Below are 6000 nucleotides of genomic sequence, written 5' to 3'. Positions count from 1 at the left end.
TCGAGAAAGTTTCCCTCGCGGCTGGTGGCCCCAACTTGTCGGCGAGAGAGACCGATCGTCGTCCTCATCGAATCATCTTCCGCGCGCTGAAAAATCCTGCCGCCGGTCAGTCTTCGCCGGACACGTCGTTTCCACGTGGCGAGTTAATGATGTCGCCTCGGTTTCATGCGCGTCGATCTCTATTTATCGCCAAAATACCACGTCTAGCCGCTGATGACCCACAAGTATAGGGGATCGCAGCAGTCTTCGCGGGTAGTATAACCCAATTTATTGATTCGACACAAGGGGAGACAAAGAACACTTGGAAGCCTTAACAGCGGAGTTGTCAATTCAGCTGCACCTGGAAACAGACTTGCTCGCAAAAGTTTATCAGTAGTAACAGTTTTATAGCAGTAGCAGTAGTGAAATAACAGCAGCAGAGTAACAAAGACAGCAGTAGTGATTTTAGTAAACAGCAGGATTAAAATACTGCAGGCACGGGGACGGATGAACGGGCGTTGCATGGATGAGAGAAACTCATGTAACAATCATAGCAGGGCATTTGCAGATAATAATAAAACGGTGTCCAAGTACAAAGCAATCAATAGGCATGTGTTCCAATTATAGTCGTACGTGCTCGCAATGAGAAACTTGCACAACATCTTTTGTCCTACCAGCCGGTGGCAGCCGGGCCTCAAGGGAAACTACTGGATATTAAGGTACTCCTTTTAATAGAGTACCGGAGCAAAGCATTAACACTCCGTGAACACATGTGATCCTCAAATCGCTACCATTCCCTCTGGTTGTCCCGATTTCTGTCACTTCGGGGCCATCGGTTCCGGACAGCGACATGTGTATACAACTTGCAGGTAAGATCAATAAACAATGAATATCATGATGAAACAATAACATGTTCAGATCTGAGATCATGGCACTCGGGCCCTAGTGACAAGCATTAAGCATAACAAGTTGCAACAATATCATCAAAGTACCAATTACGGACACTAGGCACCATGCCCTAACAATCTTATGCTATTACATGACGATCTCATCCAATCCCTACCATCCCCTTCGGCCTACAGCGGGGGAATTACTCACACATGGATGGGGGAAACATGGCTGGTTGATGTAGAGGCGTTGGCGGTGATGGCGGCGATGATCTCCTCCAATTCCCGTCCCGGCGGAGTGCCAGAACGGAGACTTCTGGCTCCCGCGACGGAGTTTCGCGATGTGGCGGCGTTCTGGAGGGTTTCTGGCGACTTCGACTTCTCCCCGTGCGTTTTTAGGTCGAGGCCGATAAATAGTCCGAAGGAGGGCGTCGGAGGCCGGCCGAGGGGGGCACACCACATGGCCGCGTGGGCCCCCCCTGGGCCACGCCGCCCTATGGTGTGGGGCCCTCGGGCCTCCACCTGAGTTGTCCTTCTGGCTCCGTCAGTATTCTTGGAAAATAGGGCCTTCTGCATAAATTCCGAGGATTTTCCCGAAAGTTTGATTTCTGCACAAAAACGAGACACCAGAACAGTTCTGCTGAAAACAGCGTTAGTCCGTGTTAGTTGTATCCAAAATACACAAATTAGAGGCAAAACAATAGCAAAAGTGTTCGGGAAAGTAGATACGTTTTGGACGTATCAACTCCCCCCAAGCTTAGCTTTTGCTTGTCCTCAAGCAATTCAGTTAACAACTAAGCGATAAAAGAACTTTCACGAACACATTTGCTCATATGACGTATATATTCTCATGCTATGGCTAATACTTAAGTAGTTCATAGTGAGATACATGCAAATAAGATCATATAACAGCTATGTCAATCATGCAGAGGTACCAACAATTAATAATAAGCATCATGAATCATGTATGTAAGCAGGATTGCAATGTTCATAAGAGAGTATGATAAAGTGGTATCTCGCTTGCCTGTATTTGATTGCCAAAACATAAATGCCCGGGCACCTCTGGAGTTCATAGAAAGACTAGAAGTAGTGATTGTCAAAGATAAAAGCATCAAAGTTATACCACAATCAATCATATTTTGAGACAAGCATATTATACTAAGAATGACAGTTGTGCTCTCAAGATAGTGCTCAAAGAAATAATGGAGACACAACATAGAAGTAAAAGGTTGACCCTTCGCAGAGGGAAGCAGGGATTAACATGCGCTAGAGCTTTTCATTTTTATAAACACAGGAGTAAAATTATTTTGAGAGGTGTTTGTTGTTGTCAACAAATGGTAATGGGTACACTAACTACCTCGCCAACCGGACTCCCAAGAGCGGCTCCCATGAATTATTTGCATGTTTATGTGGCACTCCTTTCAACCTTTCTTACACAAACCATGGCTAACCGAATCCTCGGGTGCCTACCAACAATCTCATACCATGAAGGAGTGCCTTTTTATTGTGGTTTTATTATGATGATGACACTCCCCCCCAACCTTTGCTTACACAAGCCATGGCTAACCGAATCTTCGGGTGCCGTCCAACAATCACAAACCATGGAGGAGTGTCTATTTAAGTTAATTAATTTGGGACTGGGAATCCCATTGCCAGCTCTTTTTGCAAAATTATCGGATAAGCGGATGTGCCACTAGTCCATATGAGAGTCCGTCAAAAGTAAATGACAAGGTTGAAAGCTAAACACCACATACTTCCTCATGAGCTATGAAACATAAACACAAATTGAGAAGCATTTTGAAGGTTTTAAAGGTAGCGCATGAGAATTTACTTGGAATGGTTTGAAATGCCATGCATAGGTATTTATGGTGGACACTCTGGAATAACTTGGTTTTCATGTGTTTGGAAGCACGAGCAGCGTTCCTGCTCAGTACAAGTGAGGGCTAGCAAAAGACTAGGGAGCGACAAATCAAGAGAGCAGTAACTGTCATAATCATGCTTGCGGCAAAATAAATTAACGGAGGCATAAAAGTGATACAAGAACTCTGAAGCAATATAAATCATCGAGGCTTAATTGACTCTGGTTCAGTCATATGCATGCATGAGCATGTGCCAAGTCGATATAAATGAATTATTCAGAGGAGGATACCACAATGCCATACTTATGAATAAAACAATGCAACAAACATCCATGACATGCTACTCATATTAATAAATTGGAGCTAAACATGAGAGATCATAAACTACTAGACTTTCCCAAATAACATATACCTCACATGAACCAACTAAGCATGCTCACATGGATGAGTATATGTACAAAAATGAAAACAAATAGAGTTCATACCAGCCTCTCACCACAATCCAATTGTCGTAGATCGTCATTATTGCCTTTCACTTGTGTAGCTTGGATAATATAAAATAAAAACCACGCTCCAGCCACCGAGGACCATTGAACTCAAGATGCACTTTACAAACCAAAGAAGAACAGCAAATATTTTTGGTGTTTTCGAATTAGAAACAAGAACAAAAGGAAACAAGCAAACAAAGCAAAATCTTTTTGGGTTTTCTTGTAGCAAACTAGCAATAGCAAATAAAGCGAAACAAATGCAAGAAACCAAAGCAAACAAATGGTGAAGAGAAACAACAGAAATATTTTTGGTCTTTTTGTGTTTTAGAAAGGAAACAAAACAAAAACAAGAAATAGCAAACTAGAAGAAACACAGAAAAGCCAGATGGCAGAAATCTGCCAAAACCTGACAGCAGTACAGAAATCGATTTTTACAAAAATCTTACGTTGCTCAGCTCGAAAAGTGTTCAACTAATGAAAGTTAGATAACAACCTGGGGAACCTGCACAAAAATTGGCAGCTCAAAATAACGTTCTGGCTGTGCGCACGAATTTTTCTAGTAACAGTCCAGAATCTGTTTTCAGGCAGCACTTCCCCAAATATCATCTCCCTCTCATTAGAAAACCACTCAAAGAGACTAAACAAGTATGTACAAGTATCCAGCAATCAAAATATGCAAAGAATGAGTGATGCCGGTATACCTCCCCCCAAGCTTAGGCTTTTGGCCTAAGTGGAGTTCAACCCCAACGAGGATCGCTGTTCCTCGCCGGTGGATAATTCATGGCGTAGTCATAGTAAAGTTCCTGTGCAGAAGAAAAGCGTGGAGGCTCCACATGTCCAACATGTTGATGCGAGGAACTTGCTGCATCGGATGATGAGTCGAGGTGCTCCTCGACCTCCGAGTCGTCTCTTGCATGATGGCCTCCTCCCTCTATGTGTGCATCCAGTGCACCTTCTGTGACCGACCAATCTCCCCTAGAATCAAGGTTAGACAGAACAGGTGCAGGCAATCTTACTAGTTTCTCAGTTTTCTTAGTTATTCTCCAGACTTTCTTATAAAATTTCATCTTGTAAAACAGGTTACCCAAGTTGGAGGAATCAGAAACAAATTCATGTTTAATCATAGAGGCTATGTCAACTTTTTCTGTGGGGAATGGAATATCAAAATGATGAGGTTCTACATTATGAAAAGCTAGTAAACGAGAGGCGATGAGACCTCCACAAATTCCACCTTTCTCACGGTTAGTAGCAAGTCTATAAGCTATCAATGCCCCCAAATTATAAGTCCTACAACCTTGCAGTGCCGCAGCTAGAAAAGCTAAATCCGGGATAGATAGTTTACCGCCAATCTTTCTAGCAAGAACGCATTTAGTAATAAAATAGGCAAAGTAGCGGATAGCCGGGAGCTGAATGCTAGTGATTTTACCACTATCCTCTGAGAAACTCCTTTCATAGCAAATCATCTTGAAGAGGTTTAAGAGTTCTTGCGGCGATCCCCTTATCTTCTCGCATGATCCCCATTGCGGTACTCTAATTGCTGCACAAAAATCACTGAATGGCAAGTTGACAGCTTTATTGTAAATTTTATACTGGACCGTGGGGTTAGATCGCGACCAATTGAACTTAAAGTCCTGCACAAAAGACATAGTTAATTTTGCATATTGTCTGGCTCTCCCTCAACAAAATTACTCAGCCCTGCACGAGAAATTAGACTTTGAACATCTTCAAATATTCCCGCGCTTCTCATGAAATCCGCGCACGGGTAGTAAGAGGGGTATACTCCCTCTTCACGATTCACTCTCATAACTTGTTGGACTTCCAATTCTTGTTGGTTCAATTGATATCTATTCCACTCCATTTTCTGAAATTTTCAACAAATAATATAAAAATTTGATTTGGTGACATATAATCAAGGGGAACTACTATAGGAACTTGCTAGAGTACTAATCATGCATCAAAACTAGTTTATACAACTTGGAACAAGCATGCAAGCTCACTAAACATGTTACCTACAGCAGCAAAATATTCAAGATATACTCAACCAAACAAAATTCTACTTGGATAGGTGGAGGAGTCACATACCGGAGAGCAAATGTGCCAAATTTCAGACAGAAATCTGGGCTGAGCAAAGAGATCGAAAAATCTGGAGTTCTTGAGCAAAAACGCGAGTGAGAGGAAGCTGGTTCGAGTTTTTTCGGGAGAGAGAAGATGCTGGGAGAAAGAGATGAGATAGTGGGGCAAGGAGGGGCCCACACCACAGGGTGGCGCGCGCCCCTCCTTGGCCGCGCCGGCCTGTGGTGTGGCACCCTGTGGTGCCCCACAGGTCATCCTCTGGTGCTCCCAGGTGCCTCGTCGAAAAATAGGACCAACGGTATAATTTTTGTGAATTTTTGAAAACTTTGAAAAATGCACATTTCTGGGTATTTAGTTTATTATTACTGGCCAGGAAAAATTTTGAAATCTCTAATTAACTAAGGAACTTTGCAAATTAAAAGTGCTACAGCAACTAGAGCAAGTGGAAGAAGAAAGAGATGTTGTTTACCTCCTCTATGCATATAAAAAGTATTTGTTAACAAGGTTGATCAAGTCTTGCCACCAAATAAATTTTACATAGCATAAGAAGAAATAAACCTCAAATCAATCAAGTTACCTTGAATTGTATTGATATGGATCCAATCACGAGAGTTTGATATTCTTCTTTAGGCTCATATATAGGACAATCAATAGTTCCCACTTTGATAGTTCTCACATTAGAAATAGTATTAACTCCACACGCTTTCTCAATCC

The sequence above is a fragment of the Lolium perenne genome, chromosome 2, assembly GCF_019359855.2.
Source record: "Lolium perenne isolate Kyuss_39 chromosome 2, Kyuss_2.0, whole genome shotgun sequence".
NCBI classification, from domain to species: domain Eukaryota; kingdom Viridiplantae; phylum Streptophyta; class Magnoliopsida; order Poales; family Poaceae; genus Lolium; species Lolium perenne.
This window is presented reverse-complemented; position numbering follows the sequence as displayed.